At 48.0% G+C, this 13,767-nt stretch overlaps 1 protein-coding gene across 1 annotated transcript in view; it reads right to left on the reverse strand.

Annotated features, from left to right (window-relative positions):
* The window catches only part of LOC118627037 (leukocyte elastase inhibitor-like), a 42,298-nt gene that overhangs the window by 8,787 nt on the left and 19,744 nt on the right, over window positions 1-13,767 (reverse strand). The gene's annotated exons all lie outside the window — the stretch shown is intronic.

A 13,767-nucleotide genomic window follows, 5' to 3' on the forward strand; every position in this document is an offset into this window, starting at 1 on the left:
GGTGTGCTGGCATGTTTATAACCCCATAACTGATGATTGGGAGTCACTGTATGCCCTCTAGCTGAACCTGTTTAGTCAAAATAGCCTCAATAAATTGGAATACTCCCTGAACCAAAAAATTTTTGGGAGCCGTCTACGCATCTGACAGAGTCCACGGAGCCTGGAGGTCTTGAGTCAGAGACTCCACCTCCCCCACGACCTCAAGGAATTAGGCTTGCATTGTGTTTGTGCAGCTCGGGGCTAAGTGTGACCCAGTGTACCTTGAAATACCTAAAATAGCTGGGTGTTCTGGGTGTGCCTGGGTGTTCCTCACTGTTCCTGGGTGTGCCTGGGTATTTCTGAGTGTTCCTGGGTGCGCCTGGGTGTGCCTGGGTGAGCCTGGGTGTTCTTGTTATGCGTAAAGCAAACTAATTCTATGCAGCATTGCTGTGGCCCTGGGCATTATATCAAAAAGGTCCAAGTTTCTGTAGGTATAAAAGGCATATCGGGGCTGATTCTGAAGACCGTCTGTCACAGGGGTGTTCGGAATCAGATGCCGGCGGGCTAATGAATGGCTCTTATTTGGACTTCAATTCTCTAGTGGTCTTTCTTTAACGCTGTTGCACCACAGCATTTGGAGGCCCTAGGGCTGATCTTCGAGAATTCGGGATCAGTCACCTGGCTGGTTTTCTCTCTATTTGGCTTTAATTTGGCTCTGGTGGTCTCTCAGGTCTCTGGCACCATAACAGTGGGGCAGGCAGTGTGGGGACCTGGAGGATAAGAAACAGAATCAGGCTGTCAGCTGATGATCACCGGCATCAATACACACCAACAGGAATCCCTATTTCCGGTGTGGGGAAGCAGGAGATTTTGTTCAGTCAAACAATTCAGTTGTGATACAGCACAGGGTGAGAACAGCCCTGCTGTCAACAGCTCAGTAGTGTTACAGCTCACATATAAATCAGCTGTGCAAGGTGGTCCCCTCTGGCAGCCAGCGGGCTCTGCTCCGTTCTGCTCCAGTCCAGTGTCTTCTGTTTCTTCAGGAAACACAGGCTTGGTGCAAAGGGAAAGTGGCTCCCAGAGCCAGAAAGAACCTGCCTTATGTAGTGAGGAGTCACTACTGCTTATCTCTAATTGATCCATCCTCAGGCAGAGGAAGATCTACAACCTCACAGCTTGATTGCTCCAAAAATCACTGTGCTGATTAGTCAGAATGAAGCGGCTCTAATTGGTTAGTGAAAATGCTGATGAGGCCCTTGCCGGTTTGGCTCAGCGGTTAGAGCGTCGGCCTGCGGTCCTGAGAGACCCGGGTTCGGTTCCTGCTAAGGGCATGTACCTCGGTTGCAGTTTGTCCCCGGCCCTGGTCGGTTGTGCGGGTGGCAGCCACTCGATGTGTCCCTTTCACGTCGATGTTTCTCTCTCTCTCTCTGTTCCTCTCTCTCCCCACCCCACTCTACCTGAACAAAAAATGGAAAAATGTCCTCGGGTGATTGTCCTCGGGTGAGGATAAAAAAAAAAAAAATGCTGATGAGGCTATAGGTGCACAGCTCCAATTGCAAGGGGACAGCCTCAGTCCCACTGGTTGAAATGGGATTCCAGGAACTCCTCTGCAGGGGCTGGCTCAGCTGCAGGAACACGGTGCGGGCAGGCAGTCCAGTGTGGGAGGCAGTAGTGAGGCCCTCGTGTAAAAATGACTGCTAGGCCCTGGGAGCCCATTCTAGCAGGTCTTCTTTCCCAGGGTCCACACTGGGGAGCCAACAAAGTGGGAAAGGCTGTAGAATTGGAGGCCTGCCTTTGGGGACATTCTCTCAGTTGTTACCCCTTTTTGGGGTGCTGGTCTACGTCAACTGTCCTGCAGCTTCATTTCATTCCCTTAATGATCTGCTTTTGCTAAACTGAAGTTTTTAATTTTTACTTGGTTCTATTTACATCAAAAAAGTCCCAATGCCTAGGAATGGAGCTAACAGAAAAAAATGTGTGAGTGTGAACTGTTAAGAAATCATTCTCCCCACAAGTACTTAAAGATATATTCTTACATTATCTTCTAAAACCTTTGCTGTTTTGCCCTGGTCGGTTTGGCTCAGCGGTTGAAGCCTCGGCCTGCGGACCAGAGAGTCCTGGGTTTGGTTCCCCCCAGGGGCAGGTACCAAAAAAAAGAGTAAAACCTTTGTTGTTTTGCTTTGACAATACACCTTGCTCACAGGTTTAATGCAGAAGTCAACTTTAATATTGTTCTTTGTGGGTTTCCAAATGTTCCAGAACAATTTATTGAAAACTTCCTCCCTTCACTATCAACTTTGAAGTACCACATTTGTCAGAAATATGATGGCCATATGATTTATTATTTAATTAATTAAATTTTGAGAGTAAAAGAGGGCACTGCTGATAATTACAATAGAACAAGAGACATAAACAGGCTGTTTTGAACAAACTGGGATGATGATCACTCATCACAAAGCAGGGTTCATATTCCTGGGCTCTCTGTTTTGTTCCATTTATAACCATCTTTGCACCAAAACCAACTTTATCTTATTTCTGAAGCTTTAGAATAAATTATTATTCTGTTGAGTATGTCCTTTCATCTGGTTCTTCAAGATTGTTTTGGACATTCTTGGCCTTTTACCTTGTCGTATAAATATTAGAACCATTTGCGCCCTGGCCGGTTTGGCTCAGCGGTTAGAGCATTGGCCTGCGGTCTGGAGAGACCCGGGTTCGGTTCCCGCAAAGGGCACGTACCTTGGTTGCAGTTTGTCCCCGGCCCTGGTTGGGTCCTGTGGGTGGCAACCATTCGATGTGTCCCTTTCACGTCGATGTTTCTCTCTCTGTCTCTCCCTCCCACTCTATCTGAACAAACTATCAAAAAAAAAAAAAAAAATTAGAACCATTTGCCATGTTTAACCAAAATCAAAACAAAATGCCTCTTTTTTAAAAAAATTAAAACTTCATTAATTATGTGGATCAATTGACATATTTAAAATAATGACTCATGACCATGGCATAGCTCTCCATTTATTTAGAGCTTCTTTATTTTCTCTCAATTTCCTGTATAGAAATTCTTAACATCTTTCGTTGGATTTATGCCTAGGCATTTGAACATTTTTGACATCATTATAAATTTTTTAAAAACATTTTTAAAAACACTGTATCACATAGAAATACAAATTAGCTGTGTAAATTGCACACATAACCAGCAGCACTTTCTTAGTTCATTTTTAAATTCTAATAATTTAAACTTTAGATGAAAATACTCATCTGAAATATTATATGATTTTCTCTTACTTTCAAATGACTTTATATTTACATTTCTTGAGTTACTATATCAGGCAAGATCTTCATTAAATTTAGAATAAAGTGACGGCAGCTGTAGGGTTTGGGGTCTGATGAATGAACAAAACATAACCTTGAGATATGCATTCTTGAAGCCTGACCAGCCAAAGACAAAACTGTGTGTAAGAAACATCGGGTTGGAAAGCCGCCCACCAAGGGAGTGAATGTGTAGCCAGAACAGTAAGAAAGCTGTGTCAGCAGAGATGCTATCTCAAGGACTTGATTACCTAACGCACACCATAACCAAAGGAACTGCTTTGCAAATGAATCGGGCTGCATCCAGAGATCAGGAGCATATGCTCCCTTTCAGTGCTCCCCCTCACTCCAAGCCATGTCTCCCTGTAGTTCATTGCATTGCAATGACCCAGCATGCTGAGATTCAGCAGGTGGCACACAATGTCAGGCACAAATACACACACTAAAGTGACTGAAATACCCAGGGACATTTTTCTATGTGACCAGTAAGGTAATGGTATGCAAAAGGGAATTAGAAAGGGAACTAGAGATCCCGATCAAAAGTAAAACTTTGCTGGGGTTATCTCATCTTAAGTCAGCGACACCCAGCTTGGGATAGCTGCCAGCATACCTAGTGACCATGAGGGGATTTCCAGTAAGACAGCTACGGTCGGGACTTTCTAAAGGTCAGCAACTTTCCCTGCAAGTCTTATGCCAGCTGCTGAAACCAGCTCAATGCTCCATATCGAGCAACAGCTCTTGCAGCTTTGGGGAGAAGTGCAAGAGCACTGCCCATGGCTCCCTAGGAGGGTACATTTGATTCTGACAGGTGGTTCAAAGTGGGAGAAACATTTAGGGTGTGCTAAGATTTGGGGCACAATCTCTCCACCTCCACTCTTCTCTTATGGGGACTGGTATAACAGCATTGCAGCCGTTAACTAAGGAAATCAGTTCTAGCAGTGTGGTGGCTCCAATTTCCCCTTTGGCGGAGACTTAGAATCAACTGCCCCCCCCCCCATTGTCATCAAAGGAGGAAGACTTGCCTTGGCCTCCTCCACCTTTTGTGGAAGATCCCTCAGCATCTGAATGCGCAGCTATGGAGGGCTGCTGTAGAGAAGCTGGGAAAGCTGGAGATTATCGGGAAGGAAGGAAAGAAAGAGAGAGAGAGAGAGAGAGAGAGAGAGAGAAAGGAAAGAAAGAAAGAAAGAAAGAAAGAAAGAAAGAAAGAAAGAAAGAAAGAAAGAAAGAAAGAAAGAAAGAAAGAAAGAAAGAAAGAAAGAAGAAAGACAAAAGAGTAACTTTGTCTTAAAGGAAAACTGTCTGGTTATGGTAGAATATGAAAGAAAGTAGTACAAACTAAGCTTGAGGGTGTGTAGTAAGTTGTAGAAAGCTCGGGGAAGTGAACTTTATCTGCCTTGGTTTACAATGCCTGCAAATACTGGGTTTAAAGAGACAATGAAATAAGCTGAAATTTTGACCATATTAGATCAACTTTAATGAATTTATTCACAAGAGGGGAAAAAGACTGATTAATCTTTTACTGTAAAATGTTCCTGTTCAAATAAGTTCCTACTGGAATTTACAGACCCTTACCCAAGGGAAAAATGGGTTTAGTGATGGACGATCCAGTTCAGCAATGAAAGGAATAGAAGTGATGCCAGGGGTAACTGACTCAGATTATGAAGGAGAGGTTAAGTGTTGCTTAAGGCAGTAGGCTTTCATGTATTAACGCCTGAGCCCAAATAGCTCAACTCCTTTTGTTACCATACTGCGTCCCTGCATCCACCTGCACAGAAGGAAGAAATGCCGGGTTTGGGAGCCCTGGTCAGTGTGATGTTTTCTGGATGGCTGCTATTAACCCAGGGAAGTCCTTGCTCTGTGTGAAATACAAGGGCAACTGTTTTCAGGATTAGTAGATACAGGGGCAGACATTTCTATTATAACAGCGAGGAAGTGGTCTGAGAAATGGCCTAAAGCCCCAGTACCCCTGTTAGTGACAGGAGAGGGAGGAACTCAAGCCCCTCAAGAAAGTACTCACTCCCTTTCCTGGATAGGTCCAGGTGGACAAAAAGGATGGATTCAACCTTATGTCATGGAATCTCTCCTACATTTGTGGGGATGGATCTCCTCTCTCAATGGGGAATGATTATTCAAACTCAGCCTTTAGGCTAGGGGTCACTGGTAAAATTCCCATCCTCTCATAGGCCTGGAAAACAACAGAGCCAGTATGGGTTGACCAGTGGCCCTTAAAAGGGGAAAAATTAGTAAAAGAACAATTGGAAGCAGGTCATATAGAACCTTCAATTGTTGTAGCAGAAATTCGGTCGTTGGGAAGAGACAGGCTGCACACACTGGGAGGGTTAGAAAAGGGCTGTTTAATGCACACCGGTGCTGTCCCAGCAAAGTCACCTCCAAAGGCTGAGCCCTGAGCCTGGGTTCCAGCCACCTTTCCTATATGATGAGCCTCCAAGCATTTGGGGGGTTTCAAGTTCTGCTATACTTTAGGGGGTTGGCGGATGTATGAGAATTACAAAAGCCAGGGCCGTGCCTTCTCATCCTTCCTCTTGATTCCCAAGCTGCTCCCAGCAGACTTAGAGAATATCTTGGACAGGGAGTTCCCTTAGTGCCACATGAGGAAGAGGGGCGAAGACACTTCTGACTGCTTTGTGCTGAAATAGGGGCATTGAAGGGGAGGGATGCAGCTACTAGGGTTCTTCAAGGTCCAGAGGAGAGTAGTTGGGGGTCCTTATTTGAAGCATCAGTTGAGCTTTATAGTTTCTAAGCGAGAAGAAATGAAATGGGTTAGCATGTTGAGAATACAAGGACCAAACAGTAGCGCTATAAAAAGCATTAAGAGAGGACCAGCTAATGGGAGTATCCAAGTGCTCAGTTCCATATGTTACTCCAGGAACTCCAAGAGTCTGATAATTCTCTTTGTTTGTGATTTGTTCTTTTAACTTCTGGGCCATGTCTCTAACTATTCTGGATTCACATAAAAGCAACATTCCTCTTTTAAGAAGAGGCATATTCCTTCGTTTTTAGCAAACAGTAGGTCTAACCTACTTTTTGTAATACTACTGCTGCCAAGGAATCTACTTGATCCTGTAAGGTTACTAAGGGTACAGAGTCCAGTGCTGGGATCAGTCCAGCAGGTGATGACCCTTGATTCTACTGACAGAGTCCTCAGGCACTCGCTGTAGACTGATCAGCAGGTTTCTCTGTCCTCTTAAGGGTGACCTGCAGAGGAATGTTCTGGCTGGTGGTCACTCTCCAGGCAGGCTGGTTGCTATGTGGCAGGTGAGCTGCCTTCACCACTTCATGAGTGGTAGATCCAGGTATTCAGACCTGCAACCTTAGAGCTGTGGGAGTGGTTAGTATAACTAAATAGGTCCCTTTACAGGTTGCTTGGAGGAGTTTCTTTCTCAGTCTTTTATCCAGACTTGTCCCCTGGGGCTGTACAGTTACTCCCAGGGAAATGGATATTCTATCAGTTACCCACTTCTATACCTCAAGAATGGTTTCTTGACATAGTTTTGCCATAGTCTGCTTAAGAGTCTGATTCATGCAATTTATTTCCCTGAGCTCTAGGGCTTGTAGGCCTTGTGCAAATTTCATTCAACGCCTAGAGTTTTAGCGCCCTGCTGTACTGTTTCTGCTACAAAGGCTGGGCCATGCCTGATCCTAATGTCAATGGCATTCCGTACCTCAGGATGATGTCTCTCAGTAGAGCTTTGCTTACTTCTCTTGCCTTTTCCATACAGGTGGGGTAAGCTTCAACCAGCTCGAGAAAGTACAGGTGAAAACCAGGAGATATTTATTTCCTCTACTGGGTTCGATTTCTGAGAAGTCTCCCTCTAGATCTTGAAATGGTGCTTGGCCATGTGCTGGATCCCGGTGGAGCCTGTGGGGACTTGTCTGGCATTGTTTTGAGCACTGAGGAGTCAGCACTGGGGACCAAGGCACAAAGGGATGAAAGTCAAGCAATCAGGTAGTACTGGCTTAATAAGGCTTCTAGGAAAGTTTTTTTCCCCAGATGGGTGAGTTCACATTGTTGGAGGACTAACCGTTGGGCTCACTGTTCTGGCGCGTTTATTCTGTGGTCTGGGCGTATTCACCATCCTTCCTTCATTATATTTCCTCCGTCCTGTTGTGTCCATTCTTCTTCCTGGGCCATGTGCAGTCCCAGGAGAAGAACTGCACACCGCCCTCACGACTCCGAGAGCAGTCGCCCCAGGATCCCCAAGGACCCCAGCACCAGCCCGTGGGATCTTAAAGTCTTGGAGCTGGTCCACATGGAGGCAGCGGCCACCCATGCAGGCCTGTGAATGCCCACACGGGGTGTCATCGGCCCATGGTGAATGCTTAGTCTGGCACATGGCATGACCATTGAGATGCCCAGAGCACCAGAGGGCAGCACAGGACAGAGGCAGCTGTGGACAGTAGTGTGAGTCAGGCCCAAAGGTCAGCTGGCACTGGTTGTTGCATCATAATCTTTGCCAGGGAAAGTCATGGCAGGTGCAGGGGAACCCCTGTCTTGTCTAAGACACCGTGCCCATGACCATTGTCAGGAAGTCCGGAGATGAAGCGGCACTGCAGGGGGACCAGGCTCCTCGGGATCCACGTGAGCACTGCAGGGGACCAGGCTCCTCGGGATCCAAGTGAACACTGCAGGGGACCAGGCTCCTTGGGATCCATGTGAGCACTGCAGGGGACCAGGCTCCTTGGGATCCATGTGAGCACTGCAGGGGGACCAGGCTCCTTGGGATCCACATGAGCACTGCAGGGGACCAGGCTCCTCAGGATCCATGTGAGCACTGCAGGAGACCAGGCTCCTTGGGATCCATGTGAGCACTGCAGGGGGACCAGGCTCCTTGGGATCCATGTGAGCACTGCAGGGGGACCAGGCTCCTCGGGATCCACGTGAGCACTGCAGGGGACCAGGCTCCTCGGGATCCATGTGAGCACTGCAGGGGACCAGGCTCCTCGGGATCCATGTGAGCACTGCAGGGGACCAGGCTCCTCGGGATCCATGTGAGCCATCACAAGAGCCATACATGAGGAGAGGTGCTCCCAGGCCCATTCAGACCGACACATGGAGCACAGCTCCGAGCCAGGCCACACAGTGCCCACGTCAGCCATGCCCAGAGTGTCCCAAGTAGAGATCCCACACAGGTGCTGACAGGTAAACAGCAAAGTGATCTGGGTCCAAGTCCTCAGGGGTGTTGAGTCCTCGATGCCAGGCACAGAAGCTATACAGGGTCTGGGTGACACTGGGTCCCACCTGGGGCCCTTCCTCTCCTGGCCCTAGAACGATGAGCTGAGTCATCACCAATCTGACAGAGCTGCGGATGCTCGATGCTTGAAGGCCTTGGCTGCGGCCACCATGACTGTGAGCAGGTAGTGCTTCCGCCCTGCTCCGTGAAATGCTGCCATCTTGTCCTCTGCCAACACCAGGGTCTCCACAAATCTACGCAGGGAAGCAACGTGCTTGGCTCTTCGGGGACTGGGCCTGGGGATCCCAGGAGGAGTCCTGATACTGCACATGGGGCCCTGGTTGCTGGTGGGACTCTTCAGGCATAAAATGTGAGCCCGGGGCCCCCTGCAGAGTTCGGGTGTCTCGCTCCAGGGGGTGAATGTGGAGTTTGGTTCCTAATACTGCAGCACCCCTAACAGGCCTCCCTCGTCCCAGTGCAGAGATGCCACCGACTCTGTATCTGCGGTGATGGTGCCAGTGAGGTGGGTGGCCAGCTCCGCCTCTCCCAGCAGCTCAGGCACCTCGCCCAGTTACTGCATTGTTAGCCGCTCGACCCGCACGCCCAGGTCTTGCTCCAGCTCTAGCAGCAGTGTCTCCCCAAAGGCAGACAAACGGAACCACAGCCTAGCAGGGATGTAAAAGAAACTTTGCGGGCTAGAAGGGAGTGGCAAGAAATATCAAGCCAAACCAGGCAGGATGCTGCCCTTGAGTGTCTGGGGAAACATGATCCCACCCCGGGGGAGGGGGTCGGCCAGCCTGCCACAACCAGGTCAGTTTGCTTTGAAAGGTAAGCTACTGCTCTCTGCCAAGGCCCAAATTCCTGGGTTAGGACTCCCAGGGCTATCCCGTTGTTTTCGTGCATGAGCCGGTTGACGTCCAGTGATATGTCCGGGAGTCCTAAGGCTGGCGCCTCCATGAGCTTCATAAATGCTTTCTCAATCAGCACCCCAGACAAGGGGCGCCTATTCTTCTTCTTTCAGGGCCTCATATCATGTTTTTGCCAGTTCTGAAGTTTGTGTACCCATATTCAACAGAACCCTGCTGCTCCCAGGAATTCTCGCATCTGTCGACAGAAGTGGGGAAGAGAATGACGCAGACTGCCTGTTGCCTTTTGGCCCCTGGCGTTCATTTGCCTTGGCTGATCTTGAAACCTAAGTCTGGCTGGCAGTGCCTGGATGGAGGAGAAGTTCCCAGTTTTCCTCACTGGTGGCTGAGGCATTCATTTTTCCACCTTCTGCATACCCACCTCTGGGGATTGGCCCCACAACTTGGGCATTGGTGCTGACCGGGAATCGAACTTCTTGGTGCATGGATCGATGCTCTTCCACTGACCCACACCAGCCAGGCTGAGGACAGGAGGGAGGCCAGCAGTAACAGGAACAGACACACCAGCCCAGGAAAGGTCACAGTAGGGAGCAGATGGGGTTGGGCTCCCCACAGCCAGATGTCCATCCAGCCCCTCTTGGGATGTGGGTCCGGCAGGGACATGGCAGGGTGCTGAAGCTGGAAGGGTCTGAGGCTGTCTGGGCAGTACGTTCTTCACACCCTGGTTTTGAGGAATGCTCCTCTCTGCAGGGGCTCGGACTAGTGCCAGGGTCAGAGGCAGAGTTTCAGAGGAACTGGGGACCTTCAGATGAGTGGAGAAACTTGCTTCTTGGCTTAAGAGAGGCCTGGTGGCCTGGCTCCCGCAAACCCTCCTGTCCTGTGTCTTTGTCTCTCCCTGCCTCTGTCTTCCCCAGCTCCTCTGTCCTCTCCTGGTTCACCCCAAACAGTAGCTTAGCCTCTGTGCTTTTGTCTGTCTCTCTCCTGCCCTCTCCCGTGTCTCTGTGTTTGTGGGTCTTTCTGAGGGTTTCACATCCGATAAGGACCCTTGTGCCCAGGCTTCTATGTTTAGATGTCCAGCTGGTGCCTGGGTCTGGAGCCACTTTCTGGCTCCTGTGACATTCCACTACAGTGGACCCAGGTGGGGCGATGAGTCAGGAAGACTGCTCCCCCCTCTTGTCGGGTCCCATCAAGGCTCATTGTCTGTGGACTCCTTGTCTCCTGCAGTGGGAATTGCATTGCTGCTGGGGGGTTGGGTTCTTGGGTCGCTGACCTGAGACATCTTCCCACTGGCTCTGGTGACCCTGGATCCAGCGACACTGTGGCAGGTTGTGGGTGTGACATGGATGGAGGTCAACTGGTGGGCAGGTGAGGTTCCCCATCCTCAGGTAGCAGGGCGTATGGTGGTGGCAGTGGAGGGGCTGCTTCTAAATCCCCTTGTAATGTAGGAGGCCACTTAGTTCACCATGAAGTCTTCCTGTCACCTTGTGCCACGAGGACCTAATGCTGTCCAACTATTAACACAGAATCAGACCCAAGGAGGCCTCATTTGGGCTATTTCCAACCACTGGTCCGGATGGCACGAGGCTCCGGTGACTACCCTATACATGGCCTGGACGATGAAAACATCGAGGTTGCCTTCAGAGGGCTATTCCACACCAAACCTCGCCCAGATTGTCAAGTTCTAATTCACAGAGGGTGTGCAATTTTTGGGGGTCAATTTGACCTCATAATCTACTGAGAACCCTTTGTTAAGATTCTTTATCATACATTCCAGAACTGTGGATTTAGAGCAACTTCCCCCCTTTATGATATCTAAGATGGTTAAACAAACCTCCCAGTGAACCCCAGTGAACGGTGTCACAAAACATCAGGAGGAAACTCTCGTTTCATCCGCCTGGCCACTCCCCTCTCAGGAATTTAGGTGCCTCTTGGCTTTGGCAGGTCAGTATAATTTCCTGACTTGGATCCAGTTCACTGGTGGAGATAAATGTGCCCGTGAACCTGATACTGCCCTCAGCCATCTGAGGTCGCCGCAGATGCGCAGGTTGGGACTCATGCAGGCTCTGTAACAGGCGTTGTGGAGCACAGGCACTCACACAAAATCACACAGAACTTAAACTTTCCACCCAGGAATTCCCTACCTTTGCAGCATTATGCTGCTTGGGAGGTGATCAAGCTCCGCTTCCGCCTTAGAGGTGGGCCTAACTTGGTCCTGGTTCCCCGGAGACACTTACCAATCCGATGTCCTGGCAGGCTTTTCGATCCTCCCTGGAGTCTGTCGGGGCGCAGCAGTGGCTGACTTCTGCCAGGCCCGGTGAGGGTCAGGGTCCAGTGAAATCACCAGTGGCACGACTTCCTTTCCACCGTGGGGGCCCAACATTAGTGACTCCTTCCTGCCGGCTTCAAACAACTGTGGCTCAGGGGCCAGCTGGATTGTTGGCAGGAAGAGGCAGACTGCATGCACTCAGGGGATTAGAAAAGAACTGTTTGATGCGCACTGGTGCTGTCCCAGTGGAGTCACCTCCAAAGGCTGAGCCCTGAGCTTGGGTTCCAGTTGCCTTTTATGATGATGAGCCTCTGGGCATTGGGGGGTTTCAAGTTCTGCTATATTTATTTTAGGCAGTTAGTGGATATATGAGAATTACAAAAGGTAGGGGTGGGGTCTCTGCACTGCCTAAGGGGCTGCACCTGGCTTGCCTTCTCACAATTAATCCCTGGAACACCCCCATTTTTGTTATTCCTTAAAAATGTGTAGTTGGAGGTTACTGCATAATTTGAAGGCAATCGATGCTACTATGGAACCCGTGGGAGCACTACTACCTGGGCTCCCTAACCCTACAATGATTCCTGAAAAATGGTCGGTAAATGTTATAGATCTTCAAGATTTTTTCCCCCACAATCCTGTTAGGCCTTACAGATGGAGAGAAATTCACTTTCTTTGTTGCCTCCATTAACAATAGTGAATGAATGCAACAGTTTCAATGGAAGGTACTTCCCAAGGAATGACGAATAGTCCACCAGTTTGTCAATACTATGTCCATCATGCTATTGAGCCAGTAAGGATACAATTACCTACCATTTATCTATACCATTATATGGATGATATTTTGTTAGCTGCCTCTACCCCAAAAGAAATAAATCAGGCCTATGTTATGCTTCAGGAGACTTTGAAAGAGGCAGGATTACAAATTGCTCCAGACAAGGTACAGCAATTAGAACCTTGGCAATACTTGGGGTGGATACTTGGGGCAAGAACTATTTGCCCCCAGAAACTTACCATTCCAGTACCGGTAACAACTTTAAATGAATTATAAAAATTATTGGGGGCCATCAGCTGGCTCTGACCTATGCTTGGTATCACTGCTCAGCAGGTAACTCATTTATTTAACACTCAAGGGAAATCCAGCACTGCATTCACCTAGAATTCTATCAGGAAAGGTGCAGCAGAAACTTAGAGAAAGAACCACTCAAATACAAACCCGACAAGCTCATCATGGGTCATTAAAAGACCATATTCAGCTATTTGTATGTCTGACTGCACCATATCCTACAGCATTAATAGGACAACTAACTCCTGAAGTGAAATATCTTGACTGGATCTGTCTCCCAGCTACCTCATCTGAAACAATAACTCCATTTATTGAACAATTGGCAAAAATAATAGCCAAAGGTAAAAAAAGAACAAAAGAATTGATAGGGTATGACCCTCATATTCTGCATTTACCTTGTACTCAGGAACAAGTTATTATTTTGATTTTCTAGGCAATAGATTTTCAAGTAGCTCTAGCAGATTTCATTGGGGAAATTAATTAGTCTCTTCTGGCAAATAAATTCTTATAAAATATTTTTTCAATTATGCCTTAACATGGTGTGAAAAATCAGGAATGCCCCATTACCTGGGGCTAAACTGTATTCATTGATGGATCAGGTAAGTCTCACAAAGCAGGTGTAGCCTGGAAAGAAAATGAGGAATGAAGGAAAATTAACAGCCTTGAGCTTGGGTCAACTCAGTGTGCTGAATTAGGGGCTGCAATATTTGCTCTTCAACAATTTACAGAAGAGCCTTTAAATATAGTTAGTGATTTGCAATATATAAAGTGTTACGAAGAATGCAAGATTTTATTAAGCCTTTAGCTGATCAGCATCTATTAGCCTTATTCTTATATCTCAAAATTTTGACAGACCAACAGAATCATCCTATTTTTATAACCCATATTCGATCTCATTCGACACTCTCTAGACCTTTATCATGAGCAAATCAGCAGGCAGATGTCATCATAGGAGCAACTCTTGCATTTCAGCAAACAGAGTTCACATGCCTTTTTTCACCAGAATATTCGAGGACTCATGAAAACTTTTCATTTCACCCTTTCGTAAGCTCAAGATGTCATTAAAGCTTGCCCAGATTGCCAACTTTCGGGAGGGAC

This window comes from Molossus molossus, unplaced genomic scaffold, assembly GCF_014108415.1.
Source record: "Molossus molossus isolate mMolMol1 unplaced genomic scaffold, mMolMol1.p scaffold_m16_p_12, whole genome shotgun sequence".
Taxonomy (NCBI): domain Eukaryota; kingdom Metazoa; phylum Chordata; class Mammalia; order Chiroptera; family Molossidae; genus Molossus; species Molossus molossus.